Below are 19,624 nucleotides of genomic sequence, written 5' to 3' on the forward strand. Positions count from 1 at the left end.
GTTTAGCCCCAGTAATATATTTCAGAGCTGCTCTATTTACTTTCAGACTAGTTTTCTTACAAAGTAAGCAAAATAGAATATTTTATACAATGGCAACAAATCTATTGCACAGTTGTCAGGAGGCAGAGGTAGTGTAGCTCTCATAAGGGAATGTCTGGGTTAGACGTACCTGTCTCCTGTCCCTTTAAGGAATGAAGGGGTGCTAAAAGGGGATAGCTCTGGTTGCAGCAGCAGAGCTGTGTGTGCTGTTAAATGATTGAGCAACAATGGAGTGGGTACAAGCTGTGGTTGTTTGTTTGTCTGTTGATTTTTATACTGAGTTTAATGAAATTACTGTTTGAAAACTGTCCTTGGTCTGGGAGTGTAACATTTGGCAAGCACAGGCAGGAGAGGCTGAATTGCCATGATCTCATCTCTCTGAGAGATGAACCTATCTAGAAGCTGCCATTGACTGTTCCAGGAAAAGCTGCCAGGGAAAATTTAATAGTTTGTGAACAATATGGCTGGGAGAGAGTTAGAGGACCTTCATGCTGAGGTACAAGGCCTTTTCTGTCAGCAAAGGGATGGCCATTTAAGAGAAGTCTGTGACTCTCTAGGCGTTTCTGACACAAATTGCAGTGGAACTGCAGCAAAAAGCCATTTTCCTTTAATCATATGTATAAGAAACCACTTAAATAATGAAGAGCAGAAAGAGTTGGAAGACCAGGGATTATTTATGTTGCTGGCATTAAAAGATACGATTTTACCCCTCGCTGTTATAATAAAAGAGGAACAAACTGAAATCACAGAATCAGAGAGACAATTCAGAAAACAGAATAAATTTTAAATAAAAACTTCAAAATAACAGGACAGATTGGGAACTCCAACTAAAAGGACAGTTAAGCCTAAGCAGTCTGGCTCATTAAATTGAAAGTGGGATTTGAAAGGGGTACAGCGAGGCAGAGATAACAAGAACTGTAATCAGGGCAATTTGCCCAGGACTGAGCCTCAGGAGCTATTTGGAGGGAAAAACTAATATGAGCCTGCCAAAACTGAGGTAACAGGAGGGATCACAAAATCAAAGTGATCCTAGTCTTCACCAGTGGTATGTGTCTGAAAAAGAGATGGTAGTCTAAGTTTCTGCATATACTATCAGGAATTGAATTAAAAACCCCACATCAGACAGACAACCCATCCCTTGAATCCAAGATGTTCTGAATGGATTAGGAGGTACATTCTGTTTTAGATCAGGGGAAGGCCTGCTGTTAAGGTTTCATGGTTAAACAAAGCCATTGCCTCAAAGCCTCCATGGCACTCGTATGAATGGGTTAGAATCCTATTTGGGCTTACAAATGCACCTGCTGCTTTCCAGCAGTGTATGGAAGAGTGCCTTACAGAATTTAGGGATGAGGTGTATGTTCCATACTGGGATGATATCCTCGTGCAATGTGACACTTTTGAAGAAAACATGAGAATATAAGGAGAGTTTTGCAACAGTTACAGAAACATGAAATTAAGCTGAAAACTACCAAATGTGACCTCTTTAAGAGACAAGTACATTTCTTGGGGAATGGTGATTGTCACGCTGTCTGGAATGGTTCACAACTATAAGTGCCAACCTCAAGGCAGACTGTCAAGAAGCAAGACAGAGACTCCAAACTGGCTGTATATTCTATAATTAGATTTCACTAACCCAGTAACAAGCGTGAACTTCTAAAGCACTATAACAGTCTTACCATGGAGTCACAGACAATCCCCTTGGGCATTCCAATCTATCTTGCTACTCAGGCCTGCTGGAGTTAGTGATAGTTGTTTATTTACACCAAAAAATCACACCAAAATTCAGGTTACTTCTAGTTCCAAGGGACCAGTCACCTATCCCATGTTAATTGCTATCTTAGATCCCACACCAAAGGCAACACTTGAAGGCAATCCTGTAGCAACCTAATTAAGGATTTACTACCTAGGAAAAATAAATAAGAGAGTTATTTACAGCCAGGTTAAAGCAGGCAAACATGTATACATAAATAAGTTATGGTCTATGGTTCTGAAAGGTGACAGAGTTGTAGTACTCTGTCAGCACTGAATGTCTTTTCAGGGTAACCCACAGGATCTCTGCTTCTGTTTCATAACTCCAGCTCTGTGAGAGTTTTAACAGCAAAAGTGATGGAAAATTTTCTTGTCAGATATTTTTCTTCCTTTCTTCCAGAGTTTAAGATGATGGGATGAGCCCTTTTACATGTAAATCATTCATGGGTGTGAAAGGGCAATTAAAGACTTTGTGTTATGATGTCCCACAATGGCCCATTTGGTTTTGTTAGAACTTGATGAGCAGGGGAAAATCCCTCCTGACAGGTTCACAGTTCCAGAGAAAACATTTTTTTAAAGTTATAAAGCAAAAACTTTAAGATTATCTTATAGCATATGATGAAGATATTATAAATGTGATTATCGCATGCTGCAATTTAGAAGTATTCCATAAAGTCTAAACATTAAACACATTGTTATAAGTCCAGTACCCATCTTAACCATACTAACAGAGGTGACCTGGATGGACACTGGTTGCCAGCAATGAATCTGTCAGTATTCGGTTGATACCTAAAGACTTGGCAGAAGATGGCAACTGGTTTGTCAGCATCACAGTAATATTTGCTGATGTTTATAAGACAGATTCAGCTGACGCAATGGCTGTTTGTGGTCTTGCAGAGAAATCACCAATCAGCACAGAGGAACTTCACAAGATTCTAGACTTCCTTACCTACTATCAAAGGAACATTCAAGACTTTTCCTAAATTCCAGAGCCCTTGTATGACTTATTGACTGTTCCAATGGTACCAGACAAATAACACGATCAAGTGGACTCAGACAAAGAAGAAAACCAAAGGCCAGGAAAGGGATCTGGACAGTTACCCTCTAAACAGCCAGTTATGTGGAATGGCTACAAAAAGTTTTAATGTTTGTAGATGATACAAAAATTGGGAGAATGGTAATTAATGAAGAGGATAGGTCACTAATTGAGAGTGATTTAGGTTGTTTGATAAACTGGACACCAAACAAACAATCTGCATTTTAATATGGCTAAATGTAGACACATACATCTAGGAACAAAGAATGTAGGCCATATTAATAGGCTGGGGGATTCTATCCTGGGAAGCAGTGTCTGAAAAAAAAATTGGGGGTCATGACAGATAATCATCTGAACATGAGCTCCCAGTGTGATGCTGTGTCCAAATGAACTAATACAATCCTGGGAGGCATACACAGGGGAATCTCGAGTAGAAATAGAGAGGGTTTTTTACCTCCATATTTGGTACTAGTGCAAAGACTGCTGGAATACTTTGTCCAGTTCTAGTGTCCACAGTTCAAGGGGAATGTTGATGAATTGGAGGGGGAAGGGATAGCTCAGTGGTTTGCGCATTAGCCTGCTAAACCCAGTACAGTGAGCTCAATCCTTGAGAGGGCCACTTAGGGATCTGGGGCAAAAATCAGTACTTGGTCCTGCTAGTGAAGGCAGGGTCCCTTCTATGAGATAGGTATATCTCCATATATTATATTATTTTTTATATTAGAGGGTTCAGAGAAGAGAACAGAAGAACATAAGAATGGCCATACTGGGTCAGACCACAGGTCCATCCAGCTTAGTATCATGTCTGCCAACAATGGCCAATGGCAGGTGCCCCAGAGGGAGTGAACCTAACAGATAATGATCAAGTGATCTCTTCTTCTGCCATCTATCTCCATTCTCTGACAAACAGAGGCTAGGGACACCATTCCTTACCCATCCTGGCTAATAGCCATTAATGGGAAGAGAATCAGAGGGATGAGAATGATTAACAGATCAGAAAACATGCCTTATAATGATAGACTCAAAGAACTCAATCTATTTAGTTTAACAGAGAGAAGGTTAAGGGGTGACTTGATTATAGTCTAGAAGTACCTACAAGGGGCACAAATATTTAACAATGGGTTTTTGAGTCTACCAAAGAAAGTTATAACATGATCCAATTGCTGGAAGTAGAAGCTAGACAAATTCAGATTGGAAATAATGTGTACATTTTTAAGGGTGAGAGTAATTAACCATTACAAAATTTACAAAGGGTTGTAGAGGACTCTCCATCACTAACAATTTTAAAATCCTGATTGGATGTTTTCTAAATGATATGCACTAGGAATTATTTTGGGGAAGTTCTATGGCCTGTGTTATAAGGGAAGTCAGAATAGATGACTACCATGGTTCCTTCAAGTCTTGGAATCTATTAAACAAGCTGATTGCACGGTACATCCACCATAACTTATCCTGATTTTGCCTTATTCTTTATCCTTCTTGTAGATGCTTCCAATAAGGGGGATGTCTTGTATCAATGTGAGGAACATAATTTAAGACTAATTGGTTAAGGGTCAAGAACACTAACTGTAACTAATAAGAATTATCACCTTCACTCAGAAAAGCTGGAGTTTCTTGCTTTAAAATGCGTCATAACTGACAATTTTTTTGACTACTGCTACTACACACATGCCTTCATGGTTTATAGCGATAACAAGCTGCTAACCTATGTCTTCACCTCTGCCAGACTGAATGCCACAGCACTCCACTGGGCTGCAGAATTAGAAGACTTGAACTTCAAAGTTAAATATCATCCTGGGAAATCTAAAGTGTAGGCAGATGCTTCATATGGAAAAATAAATTAGCATTTATGTGAGTTACTCTAATTACTAGAGCTGGTCAGAACATTTTCAATTAAATGAAATTTCTTTGAAATATACTGGTTCATCAAAGCTGAAATGTTTTGTGGAGATATTTCTGTTTAGTGTGGTTTTCATCGAGCTGGTTTTTGAGGTCCAGTACTGCTTGATCAAATGTGAGCTTTTCAGTCAGAAAACAACCATACCAATAATTCTGATTCACAGAAGATATTTGAAATATTTTGTTTTCATTCTGCATTGAAACAAAAACAAATTTTGAAAGTTCAACAATTGTTATGAAAGTACCTCTGGATAGCTCTAATAAATATGTTTGCTTTCAGTGAAGTTACCATGTATTGTAGCTACTACAAGCAATTTATATTAATTTGTGCAGTGTAGAAGGGAACAAAGACAGAGAAAGCTGAAGTGAGTGTCTGTGGAGAAGAAGAGCAAAGATATGGCTGCTCTGGGCCCTCATGTAGCTCCATTTCCCACCACTGCAAAACAATCTGCCAGGCGGTTGGGGTTCAGGAAGAAAGTGGGCTGGGCCAGATGGGACAGGGAGGAGTTACTGTAAGTGGTATTCTCCTCCAACTCCACAGAAATATGGAAAGTCTGCAGTTAAAACCCTGGAAATGTGCATAATATATTAATGACCCCTCATCCGGCCTACTACTATGCTTAGGGCCCTACCAAATTCACAGTCCATTTTGGTCAATTTCACAATCATAGGATTTTAAAAATCACAAATTTCATGATTTCACCTATATAAATCTAGAATTTCATGGTGTTGTAATTGTAGCGGTCCTGCCCCAAAAAGGAGTTGTGCGGGGGTCACAAGATTATTGTAGAGAGTGGAGATTGTACTGCTATCCTTCTGTTCTGCTGCTGGTGGCAGCACTGCTTTCAGAACTGGGCAGCTGGAGAGTGGCAGCTGCTGGCCAGAATCCCAGCTCTGAAGGCAGAGCCATCATACAATAACATGGTATAGGATTGCCACCCTGCTCCATTGCTGCCTGCAGAGATGGGCCCTCAGTCAGCAGCTGCCACTCTCTGTCTACTCAGTTCTGAAGGCAGCAGCGCAGAAGTAAGGATGACATGGTAAAGTACTGCCACCCTTACTTCTGCGCTGCTGCTTGGAGGCACAGCCTTCAGAACTGGGCGCCCGGCCAACAGCTGCTGCTCACAAAGCATGCAACTCTGAAGACAGAGCAGAAGTAAGGGTGGCAATACTGCAACCCCCGCTAAAATAACTTTGTGACCCCCCCCACAGCTTCCTTTTGGGTCAGGACCCCAGTTTGAAAAATGCTGGTCTCCCCTGTGAAATAGGTATAGTATAGAGTTAAAGCACACAAAACACCAGATTTCACAGGGGTAGATCAGATTTCATGGTCCGTGACATGTTTTTCATGGCTGTGAATTCGGTAGGGCCCTACCTATGGTATTATTCACATCAGTCTCAGTGGGGCTAAAATAGGATGGCAGAGACTCCTTCTGCCACTTATCAGGGTTGCAGAGGCTTTCTTTCTTTCTCTGATCACACTCCCTGCCATCCCACCAAACAGCCCCCCTCACAAACTGAAGACCTCTATTTATCCATAGAAGAGATATAACACAAGAAGTGGCAGTGCAAGCTTCACGACACCTCCCAGTCAAAAAGCAACAACCCTGGCCTGAAAGGATTATTGCTTCTAGAGCATGAAGATGGGTTAGTTTATAAACCAATTCAATCCTTGGAATTTTTGCTGAGATGGTCAATGAGTCCAAATTCTGTGATGTGGACATTTGCCCACTTAGGACTGGACTGTGACCGCAATAAAAAAGCTAGACACAGTAGGATTGCTCTGTCATAAGCTGTTTACTTTGTATCTGCAGATATATATTTACAAATATGTATTTGTACATTTACCTGTTCTGGTTCATGCTCATATCAAAGAGGAATATAGTGCCAGATCCTCAACTGTTGTAAATGATATATTGATAACCTCACTGATTTCAGTGAACCTATGCTAATTTAATGCTTAGAAAATGTAGTTATTACCATGCAATTATGTAATCCTCTGTTTCATGACAGGCTCTGGAATTTTACAAACCTTTTGCATTACAAAACGAAAGCTCTCTAAATATGCTGTGGCTAAAGGTGTGTCAAGAATTTAAATTGCAAGTCTGTAATTATGACTGGAGTATAGTCTGCATAACTCAGTGTGACATAGGTAACAGAGGGATTGCTTTTGCAGTCCCCGTTCAGTCATAATTCCCATTCCTGTTAACAGGAGCTTTGCCTGAGTAAGATAGGCAGGTTTGGGCCCAAATTTAGTAAAACAGTCCATAGTCTCTGTCATAAACAGATAAATAAGAGTTAATAGAACAGAAGTACTTCATATCTCTTTTGCCTGGAAAGGGTTAACAAGATCAGTGAGCCTGGCTGTCACCTGACCAGCGGACCAATCAGGGGACAGGATACTTTCAAATCTTGAGGGTGGGAAGTTTTTGTGTGTGCTGTTAGTGTTTGGTTGTTGTTCTCTCTGGGTTCTGAGAGTGACCAGATGTGCAACCAGGTTTCTCTCCAATCTCTCTGATACAGTTTTTTATATGTCCAGAATAGTAAGTACTAGGTAGATAAAGCGAGTTTGGCTTATGTTTGTTTTCTTTATTTGCAAATGTGTATTTGGCTGGAAGGAGTTCAAATTTGTATTTTGCTGAAAGGATTTTAATTTGTACTTGTATACTTAGGCTGGGAGGGTATTCCCAGTGTCTATAGCTGAAAGACCCTGTAACATATTCCATCTTCAATTTGCAAAGATAATTTTTACTGTTTTTCCTTCTTTAATTAAAAGCTTTTCTTGTTTAAGAACCTGATTGTTTTTTTATTCTGGTGAGACCCCAGGGGACTGGGTCTGGATTCACCAGAGACTTGGTGGGGAGAAAGGAGGGAAGGGGGAGAGAAAGGTTGATTTCTCTCTGTGTTAGGTTTACTTTCTCTCTCAGGGAGAGTCTGGGAGGGGGAGAGAGGAGGAGGGAGGAAGGTGAATTTTCCTCTCTGTTTTAAGATTCAAGGAGTTTGAATCACAGTGATCTTCCAGGGTTACCCAGGGAGGGGAAGCCTGGGAGAGGCAACAGTGAGGGAAAGGATTTTCTTTCCTTGTGTTAAGATCCAGAGGGTCTGGGTCTTGGGGTTCCCCAGGCAAGGTTTTTGGGGGACCAGAGTGTACCAGGCACTGGAATTCCTGGTTGGTGGCAGCGCTACGGGCCCTAAACCAGTAATTGAGCTTAGAGGAATTCATGCTGGTACCCCATCTTTTGGACGCTAAGGTTCAGAGTGGGGAATTATACCATGACAGTCTCAAATATTATTTTTTGAAATTCACTTTTTCTAACTCCTGTTTAAAAAAATGAAGTGACTGGAACTCTGAGTTACGGGCTGCACAGCAGTAAATAGCTTTAAACAGTCTCTTGCATAGAGTATATACTGGTAAATCAAGTTTTTAATTTCTTTTTCAAATCCAGGTATTGACAATGATCAACTGCTTTTCCGAAGAGTAAACGATTAGTCATTTGGGCTAATGAAGATGCCATGTGGATTGATTTTTACTCTGAATTTCACTGCTTGTTCCTCAAATGCTAATTAAAATACAGGAACTCCTCACTTAAAGTCCTTCTGGTTAATGTTGTTTCAATGTTAAGTTGCTGATCAATTAGGGAACATGCTGGTTTAAAGTTATGAAATGCTCCCTTCTAATGTCCTTTGGCAGCTGCCTGTTTTGTCCACTGTTTGCAGGAAGAGCAGCCCCTTGCAGCTAGCTGGTGGTTGGTTGGAACCAGGGTGGACCAGCAGCCCCCCACTTCCCAGAATTCCCTGTGCAACAGCTGTCCCTCCCTCCACTGCCATGTACTGCTCCTGCCCTTTGCTTTGGAGATGCTCCCAGATACTCCTGCTTGCTGTACAGGGAGTAGGGGGGAAAAGGAAGGCTAATGTCAGGGTGTCTCCCCCTCCCCCCCGCTCCTGTACCCCGCTTACCCCATCTTCCACAGAGCAGGGGGGACACATGACGGAGGGAGGGAGCTTCTAGGCAGTAGCCGTGGGTCTCAGGTCTCAGCAAGCTGATTTAATTAACAAGGCAGTGTCCTTAAGCCTGGGGTCAGCTACTTAAAGGGGAAATGTGCATTTTTTCTCTCACACACAGGGTGTGTGTCTCTGTCTGCCTTCCCTCCTTTCCTGCTGCCTTGTAGAGTGTTAAGTATCAGAGGGGTAGCAGTGTTAGTCTGGATCTGTAAAAGCAACAAAGAATCCTGTGGCACCGTATAGACTAACAGACGTTTTGGACCATGAGCTTTCGTGGGTGCATCTGACGAAGTGGGTATTCACCCACGAAAGCTCATGATCCAAAAGGTCTGTTAGTCTATAAGGTGCCACAGGATTCTTTGCTGCTCTTGCAGAGTGTTGTGAAAGTTAACCCTTGAGGGCTCAGTCAATTGCTAGTTCATTTAGCAATAAGGCATTCCCTGGGAAATATCCCATCCACTGACTCCTCCACCTCAACCAAGCTTCACAATCATCATAACCGTGTACCAGTATTAAATTGTTTGTTTAAAACTTATACTGTGTGTGTATGCATGTGTATATATATAGTCTTTTGTCTGGTGAAAAAAATTTCCCTGGAACCTAACCCCCTCATTTACGTTAATTTTTATGGGGAAATTCGATTCGCTTAACATCGTTTCACTTAAAGTCACATTTTTCAGGAACATAACTACAACATTAAGTGAGCAGTTCCTGTACAAACATTTATATGTGTGTTTGAGTGCTTTGTGTATGAGAGTGCTTTGTGAACTGTCTCAGGAATTCCTGAGATTATGAAGTATTGTATCATGCCATGCTACTAGATTTGAATTGTGCACCACTGTGTATTCAACTAAATAAAAACAAGGCTTGCACTATAACAGTTTCATTTCTTCTGTATAAATAAAAAAGTGAAGACATAATAAAAGTTAAATAGATCTTTCATTTTTTTGCTAATTTAGACTACGGAGCAGCGAGTTTGTAGCTAAGGGACAACAGAGACAGCATGAGAAAGAAATGGGAAGGGAGTAGGCATGTGTCATGAAGCATGGGAAAAAAGATGGGAAATGTATCACATTGGGAGGGGAGAAAAAGAAACATTAGTTAAATAGAAGAGAAACAGTATAGGTAAGAAGAAAAGGAGATGATACAGAGAAAGAGAGACTGAAATCTATCTTCCTCAAATCAGCACATCCTGTTGGTACAGACTGAAAATGCCCCTTCCAGAACGTCAAAGGAGTTATGCCAACTATATTGTTAGACAAATGACTCTTGTCAATCAGTGGGAGAAATCACTTCACTGACTCCAGATGCAATATATGACTTCCTCCACTGCAGGAGTTACTGCGTAATAGTACGAATGAGATAGTGGAGTGTCAGTCAGAGTACAATGAGCCATGCATAGAGGAGGGCTCTCTGTATAGTCACTTTTGTAAAATTAAATAAATATGAATACTTATAAGTACCTACGATGAAGGTGGAATTAGTAATAATGAATAGCAACAATATTAGGAGTGTGGGGCAAATGAGTGATGAAAAGAAATGCAATAGGGAACAGAACGATAAAATTGAATAGAGGGAAACTTAAGAACATAAGAATGACTATACTGGGTGAGACCAAAGGTCCATCTAGACCAATATCCTGTCTTCTGACAGCGGCCCATACCAGGTGCTTCAGAGGGAATGAACAAAACAGGTAATCATTACTTGATCCACCCCCTGTCGCTCATTCCCAGCTTCTGGAAAACAGAGGCTAAAGACACCATCCCTGCTTGTCCTGGCTAATAGCCATTGATGGACCTATACTCCATGAACTTAGCTAGTTCTGTTTTGAACCCTGTTATAGTCTTGGCCTTCATAACCTCCTCTGGCAAAGAGTTCCACAGGCTGACTGTGTGTTGTGTGAAGAAATACTTCCTTTTGTTTGTTTTAAACCTGCAGTCAATTAATTTCATTTGGTGGCCCCTAGTTCTTGCATTATGAGAAGGAGTAACTAACACTTCCTTATTTACTTTCTCCACACTAGTCATGATTTTATAGACCTATATCATATCCCCTCTTACTTATCTCTTTTCCAAGCTGAAAAGTCTCAGTTTTATTAATCTCTTCTCATATGGAAGCTGTTCCCTACCCCTAATAATTTTTGTTGTCCTTTTCTGTACATTTTCCAATTCCAATATATCTTTTTTTGAGATTGGGTGACCAGATCTGCATGCAATATTCAAGATGTGGGCACATCATGGATTTATATAGAGGCAAAAAGATATTTATGTCCTATTATCTATCCCTTTCCTAATGATTCCCAACAAAATCATTGGGAAAGGGATAGATAAGCTTTAAGAAAAAAAAACACATAACCTTCCTTTTTTTAATGCAGATACTTACACTCACCTTTTCTTGAGATGACTATGTGCACAAATACTGATTCTTTAAGCCATTTACCTGCAAAGTGCTTAGTCATGACTCATAGTAGCTCTGTTACAAACAGTTGATGGTATAATGCCCTATTAGATAATAAAAATGGAAGAATTATTTGTGGTAGCTAGGCCCTGAAATAAATGGCCTGAGTATCAGGGATGCTGATAACTCATGGAGGTCAATAGGAGCTGCAGGTGCTTAGTGTGATGGATCTCAAGGTACCTAGGACTATGAGTCACTTTTGTTACTCCCCTGCCTCCATCATGAGGGACACTTGCTTGTGCTTAACTGGATGTCAGCTCCTTGATGCCACCAGCCTGCTAGCCACCTTAACCAGCCCTTACTTTCCCTTGCAGATTAACAATAGGTGCACCCAGTCCCCAAGTCTTTTTGAAGCATTCCCCTGTAGTGTCCAGCTCCTTAACCACTGAACAGTCATAGAAATACCAGGAATGCTGTCCCAAAAGTAAAAGTGTATACACCACCTTGTATGTGTCAACTCAGGATCAGCTTCTTGCGTAATACCACAGCACTGAGATATATTTATAGTAAAAACAACAAGAAGTTCATTTCAACGAATCAAGACTCAAGGGATATTGAGTAAGGATAATGAAAAAAAGGGTTACATATCAAACAAAATCATAACACTTTATAGAAACTCAGCTTAACAGGCTAACCTCTTGTCTAATGAAGTTTATCTCACTTAAAACCTTTTGCATCATCCTCAACCAAGGCTGGTTGTAATCTTGTTTTCATTAATGTAAATATACTGCCTATTTACTTCTTATATACAAGATGGCAGGATGTCATCTTTGTTCCCCAAATATAGTCCAGCAAACCTTTGAAGTGTAACTCAAGATAAGGTTATCTTTCCCCCCACTTCGTTTTTATACCTGTTAGGGCTAGTCGTGGCAGAGTGCTCAGAGAGAGCACTCTAAAAAACCACCACTCTTCCAGCACTCTAAAAAAACACCTCCATGAAAGGAGTAGCTACCAGCGCTGGGGCACAAGGTCAGATTTACTCACAGCTTCTGAAGAATGTGGTTTTTCAGATTTGAGACTATTGGCAGCCTACCTGGGGGAAATTTACTTAATATTTTCTAATACGAATGGTTCAGTGTGAATAAACAGAAGATTTCAGATATCATTGTTGTCAGGACTTTCAAGCACAAAAGTATGTCCCTATCTAAAAAAATGCAATCTAATCTCTTGCAATATAAGTATCTGAAATTTTTTCCATTAGTTGTTATCTATAAATTAGAGGACTGGGCCAAAAGAAATCTGATGAGGTTCAACAAGGACAAGTGCAGAGTCCTGCACTTAGGAAGGAAGAATCCCTGCACTGTTAGAGACTAGGGACCGAATGGCTATGAAGCAGTCCTGCAGAAAAGGATCTGGGGATTACAGTGGACGAGAAGCTGGATAAGAGTCAACAGTGTGCCCTTGTTGCCAAGAAGGCTAATGGCATTTTGGGCTGTATAAGTAGGGGCATTGCCAGCATATCGAGGGATGTGATCATTCCCCTCTATTCAACATTGGTGAGGCCTCATCTGGAGTAGTGTGTCCAGTTTTGGGCCCCACGCTACAAGAAGGATATGGAAAAATTGGAAAGAGTCCAGCGGAGGGCAACAAAATTGATTAGGGAGATAGAGCACATGACTTATGAGGAGAGGCTGAGGGAACTGGGATTGTTTAGTCTCTTTAGAAGAGAAGAATGAGGGGAGATTTGATAGCTGCTTTCAACTACCTGAAAGGGGGTTCCAAAGAGGATGGATCTAGACTGTTCTCAGTGGTACCCGATGACAGAACAAGGAGTAATGGTCTCAAGTTGCAGTGGTAGAGGTTTAGGTTGGATATTAGGAAAAACTTTTTCACTCAGATAGTGGTGAAGCACTGGAAAGGGTTACCTAGGGAAGTGGTGGAATCTCCTTCCTTAGAGGTTTTTAAGGTCAGGCTTGACAAAGCCCTGGTTGGGATGATTTAGTTGGAAATTGGTCCTGCTTTGAGCAGCGGTTTGGACTACATGACCTCCTGAGGTCCCTTCCAACCCTGATATTCTATGATTCTATGATTCTATGATAAATAATGGAAAGTTTATGTGAGCTAGGAAGAGTAAATATTTGCTTTAACTGTATTGAATTCCATGTCACATAGCAATGTATTTGTAACACTTCAGAAAATATATACCCAGAGTACAGTATCACGTTTTTCTTGGCATATAGGCCACAATTCAGCAAAGTATTTAAGCACAAGCTGTGACTACTCAGGGTATGATCTGGACCGATGAACAGCTTTGTCCCCTCAGCTCTTTAATGTGGGGTGCCTTTTATACTGCTTTGCTGTGAGAGCTACCACTGCTGATCTCCCCACACACAGCCTACTAGTTATATTGTATGAATGCTGCAGCAGCCAGCCACTCTTGAGTTACATTTCAGAGCAACACCAGACTTTCCCCAGAAATGTATGTCTTATATTCCAGCTCTCTCCTGTATAATACAAGCTCATATGAAGTCCATCATTTTATTAATTGGAAATGATATGCACAAATCTTGTTATTCCAAATGAAGTTCCAAACTAGAGTAAATTCAAAGCAAGATCTCTCTCACCACATGTTTCAACAGTCTTACAGGCTGAACTTCTATCTGTCAGGATCCTTCCCCCAGTCCAATGTTGCTTCCTTTGTTCTTCAGCTGTCATGTATGCTGTGAGCAGAGAGATGGGGAGAAATTATCTGTGGCATCTGCTCTCCTTTCTTATAGTTCTTTCCCTTTTTTGAGAAGCATCTGCAACTGAGATTCAGGAGACAAAAAGTCCTGAAGATGGTAACCCAAAGCTGCTTCTTTTTAAGGTGCAGATTATTTTCCCCATGTCCCTTTTCCTGCCAACGAATAACCACTTAAGTCGGTGATGGCCCATTTGGCCCATGTACACCTGGCTTAGGCATCAGCTTGTCTTTTGTCTCTGAGGGTCAAATTTGGGGTAGTGTGGATGCAATTCAATGGTATTGGCCTCCGGGAGCTATCCCAGAGTGCTCCACTGTGACTTTTCTGGACAACGCTCTCAACTCAAATGTACTGGCCAGGTAGACAGGAAAAGACCCGAGAACTTTTGAATTTCATTTCCTGTTTGGCCAGCGTAGCGAGCTGATCAGCACAGATGACCATGAAGAGTTCATTAGCAGAGGTGACCATGGAGTCCCAGAATACCGAGCAGGAGGTACAGGATCTGATCACTGTATGGGGAGATGAATCCATGCTAGCTGAACTCCATTACAGTAAACGAAATGTCAAAACATTTGAAAAAGTCTCCAAAGGCATGAAGGACAGAGACTATAACAGGAACTCGTGGCAGTGTTGTGTGAAAATTAAGGAGCTCAGGCAAGCCTACCAAAAAAACAGAGAGGCAAACGGCCACTCCGGGTCACAGTCCCAAACATGCTGCTTCTATGATGAGCTGCATGCCATTCATGGGGATACAGCCCACCAGTACCCCAATCCTGTGCTTTGACTCAGTCAATGGAGTAGGATGCAACACAGAAGCGGGTTTTTGGGACAAGGAAGATGATGATGAGGCGGTTGAAGATACCTCACAGCAAGGAAGTGGAGAAACTGGTTTCCAGAAGAGCCAGGATCTGTTTCTCACCCTGGACGTGGAGTCAGTAACCGCTGAACCCACCCAAGGCTGCCTCCCGGACCCGCCAGGCGGAGAAGGGACCTCTGGTGAGTGTACCTTTGTAAATATTATACATGGTTTAAAAGCAATCATATTTAATGATTAACTTGCCCTGGCATTCACGGCCAGTACAGCTAATGGAAAAGACTGTTAACATGTCTGGGGATGGAATGGAAATCCTCCAGGGACATCTCCATAAAGCTCTCCTGGATGTACTCCCTAAGCCTTTGCAAAAGGTTTCTGGGGAGGGCAGCCTTATTCCGTTCTCCATGGTAGGACACTTTACCATGCCAGGCCAGCAGCACGTAGTTAGGAATCATTGCAGAACAAAGCATTGCAGCATATGGTCCTGGTGTTTGCTGGTATTCAGACAACATCCGTTCCTTATCCCTCTGTGTTATCCTCAGGAGAGTGATATCATTCATGGTCACCTGGTTGAAATAGAGTAGTTTTATTAAGCTGACATTCAGAGGTGCCTGTTCCTGCTGGGCTGTTTGCCTGTGGCTGAACAGAAATGTTCCCCGCTGTTAGCCACGTGGTAGAGGGAGGGGTGAAGCCATCAAAATGCGACCTTATAACGAAAGCACATGTGCTATGCAGTGTTAACAGCAAGGTTTACTATGTAGAGTGTACCCATTGTTCTATAAAATGTGTCTTTTTAACTATCACTCTCCCTTTTTTTCTTCTACCAGCTGCATATGTTTCTCCTTCCCAGAGGCTAGCGAAGATTAGAAGATGAAAAAAATGCACTTGGGATGAAATGTTCTCTGAGCTCATGCTGTCTTCCCACATTGACAGAGCACAGCAGAATACATGAGGGCAGCCAACGTAAGAGTGCAGGAAAGCACAATATGAATGCGAGGAGAGGTGGCAGGTTGAAGAGAGTAAGTGGCGGGCTGAAGATGATAGGTGGCATCAGCTTGCTGACAGAAGGCAGGAGTCAATGCTCAGACTTCTGGAGCATCAAATTCAGATGCTCCAGCTTATGGTTGAGCTGCAGGAAAGGCAGCAGGAGCACAGACCACCACTACAGCCTCTATGTAACCAACAGCCCTCCTCCCCAAGTTCCATAGCCTCCTTACCCAGATGCCCAAGAACGCGGTGAGGAGGCCTCCGGCAACCCAGCCACTCCACCCCAGAAGATTGCCCAAGCAACAGAAGGCTGACATTCAATAAGCTTTAAAGATTTTAAGTTTTAAAGTGCAGTGTGGCCTTGTCCTTTCCTCCTTCCCCACCCCACTCGGTGCTTCCCTCCTCTCCCACCCCTCCTGGGCTACCTTGGCAGTTATCCCTCTATTTGTGTGATGAATTAATAAAGAATGCATGAATGTGAAGCAACAATGACTTTATTGCCTCTGCAAGTGGTGATCGAAGGGGGGTGGGGAGGGTGGTTAGCTTACAGTGAAGTAGGGTGAACCAAGGGGGGTGGGGGAGTTCATCAAGGAGAAACAAACAGAACTTTCACACCGTAGCCTGGCCAGTCATGAAACTGGTTTTCAAAGCTTCTTTCATGTGCACCATGCTACTCACAGCTACCCACAGTGCAACGCTCCGGAAGTCGATGCTAGCCTTGGTACCGTGGACGCAGTCTGCCGACTTAATGCACTTAGAGCATTTTGTGTGGGGACACAAACAATCAACTGTATAAAAACGATTTCTAAAAAAAGTCTTCTATAAATTCCACCTGATTTCGTAGTGTAGACATACCCTAAATAATAGCATACAGTGGAATCTTATAATTTTACAGTGTTGCCACACATTTTATCAGGACAATATTGAGCAGAAAGTTACGAGTTTTCAAATGATACCTCACAAGGCATACTTGTACAAAGATTATCATAATAATGTGCAAGGGTGAATACTGGGAAACAAACTGTCACACATGCCTAATTTCGGTGTGTGAGTAGTTTCACTGCAATCATAAAGTTTTTGTCATGGTTAATTTGAGGTGGAGTGAGGGAAATTACAGATATGTCTGGGTTAAAATGTCCCAGGTCATGACAATCAGAGTTTTAGTAAACATATTACCATGCACATGTGTGTGCTCTGACCTTTTTCATTTAACACCTGTATGTGTGCCCTAGAAATATCTATAGAGAAATACAGATAATGGAAAGCTCAGTATGCTCATTAAAATATTTAGAAGCTTTTGTTGCTTTACAATTTTCTTAGCACATCATACGAGTGAGACTGAGAAAGAATTTGCCATATTATGTCAAGTAAATGCACCTACTTACAACAAAAATATTCTCTTTTTCTGGAACTTAGTAATTGTCACCTCACATCAAACTAGTGGTCTAACTAACTAGTCCAATATCCTGTCAGTGGTTAATAAGTCTTCTTTTAAGGAATTATAATGGGGTGTATATGTTTTAAGCAATCTGGCTTCAAGGAGAAAAGAACCCTGAGACTTTAAAGAAGAAGTACTAAATGATAAAGAACTTATGGGACTTAAACCACCCACTCAGCCTCAGGCCAGGTGTACACTACAAACTTTTCTCAGAACAGCTATGTCAGTCAAGGGTGTGAAGATGTGTTATTCCAGGCCCCAGTTATAGAATCATAGAACCATAAGACTGGAAGGGACCTTGAGAGGTCATCTAGTACAGTCCCCTGCACTCATGGTAGGACTAAGTATTATCTAGCACAGTTTTGCCGGTGTATCTGCATCCACATGTAAAATGCTTGTCTGGTATAGTAAATTGGTATAGCTATACCAGCAATGCCTTCCAAGCATAGACCTGGCCTCAGAGAAAGGACACAGGTAGAATTATTCTCTCTCAGTGACGTGTTTTGCCCTCAGTCTGTGGCAGGCAAACACCTGGACAGGAACAAGACCAAAGAAAAGATGTGAATTGAAGGGTGGTTGGATTACACCTTTGCTTAGAGTTCAGGCACTCAGCCATTGCTGAGAAGGAGGATGAACAAATTCATGTTGTATGTAGGGAAAAACTTAAGCTTAATAGAGAAACAAGGGGAAATATGTATTGTGTTAACATTGATATGTTATTTAAAAGCATTAAATAATAAGCATGGCATGTAAAGATGTGTGTATGTCTCTGAAGCTGTAGAAGACAAAATAGAAATAGTGCAGCAGCAAAGTGTGACAAAACAGACTCCTTTGCAGAGCAAAGGAAAAGGTGCAGTGCCTGAGCATGATAATGTCAATACGCAGGTACTCATGGACCAGGAAATAGAAACAGGATGCAAACAAAAGACATCCAATTTCATTACTGTTAGCAAACAAAGAAGTAGCACAGAGGGAGAGAGATCACCTCAGTTTATAAATAGATTTCAGTTGTGTTTCTAAGTTGCTGTTAGTAAATAGAAAAAAAAAGTATATTTGAATTAAACAAATACGATTGGAAACTTCAGAGCCAGAATAATTCTCAGATCACCCAGAGCACCTGATGGTGTAGTGCCAGGCACAGAGCTGCAACAGCAGACAGTCTACCCAGACGAGAGGCTGCTTATGGTGGAAAAAGGCTGCAACTTTCCCTCCACTAGGTCAGCAAGGCTTGAAGAGTCAGTGGTGCTGGCCACAGGGTGTGGTGGCCAGGACATCCAGGACATAACTGAAGGTGGGTCTTATATGGAGCCCAGCACTGGCTGAAACTGCAAGGAAGGTGGTAGTGGAAACAGCCTCTCTCCTGCTTCAGGGGATATTCCTCTCCTGGTGTACAATGTCCTTAGCTGGCACAAGTAAATCGAGCTCTGGATGTCTCTCTAAAGGATGGTATGCTTGAATTAACATGACCTAGTGCAGAAGCAGCCAATTAAAACATCAGAGGAACTCTATTGTTTCTCATTTATTTATTTGTTTGCTGTTGTAATGGGAAAGCTATAATTTAACAGATTTAATTTCCATTCTGTCTGATTGTTTAACTGGCATATTGAATTTAAATACCGTTAGGTTAGAATTTGTCCTTGTAAACTGGCAATACAGTAATTTACTGATAATTAGCGGTATGCTGATAACTTGTGTATGCTGCTCACAGTAAAATGAGTCCCCAGCATCACAGCTACAGGCAAGCAGTTTTCCCCTTCTCATTGAAATCTACTTTTTCTGAACCCTAGACTTAATATGTAAGACCCTTCTCAGTAGTAAATGAACATTTAGGGGTGTTGGTACATTTATAACCATGTGGTACCTGAATCATACTGAAATTTTTATGTAATCTGGCTACAGAATGACTGTGTCAGTAAATGCATGTGATCGTGTTTCAATTAGATTTGGATTTTACCTGCAGTCACCATGAGGTAATTATCTATTCCTAATAAATTAGAAACTCAACTATGCTGAGCTACTAGAAAACAGGTTTGGTTTTCATTGTTTTAGGATTGGGTGGTAACTGATTTGTGACAGGTATGATCATTTAAATTTGATCTGCTTCTTTCCTTGGCTAACATTTAAAACCTGATGCAGAACTGGTGAAAAACATGGATAAAATAATGCTTCTGGTATTTAAATTACCATAAGAAAACAAAGGGGACACACGGACAGACAACAAAAAAACAAAACATAGCTGCATAGTTTTAAAAAATGGTAATACTTCATTGTTAATAAAATGCCCATACAATTTAGAAATAATATTGCATTGTTCCCTTTTAGTTATTATTATAATTATTACACACATTTCTAAGTTCCCCACCACATCTAGCAGTCATTACATGAATTTAGTGCATTGTATCCCTTATTAAAGAGAAGAGTTCTCTAGCCCTCTTCCCCTTCCCCATTACTTAATATAAAAAATGTTTACTTAACTGTTATGAGAATGCTTTTCAAAATAAATTAATATCTCATTTTGCTCC

Source organism: Gopherus flavomarginatus, chromosome 4, assembly GCF_025201925.1.
Source record: "Gopherus flavomarginatus isolate rGopFla2 chromosome 4, rGopFla2.mat.asm, whole genome shotgun sequence".
NCBI lineage: Eukaryota > Metazoa > Chordata > Testudines > Testudinidae > Gopherus > Gopherus flavomarginatus.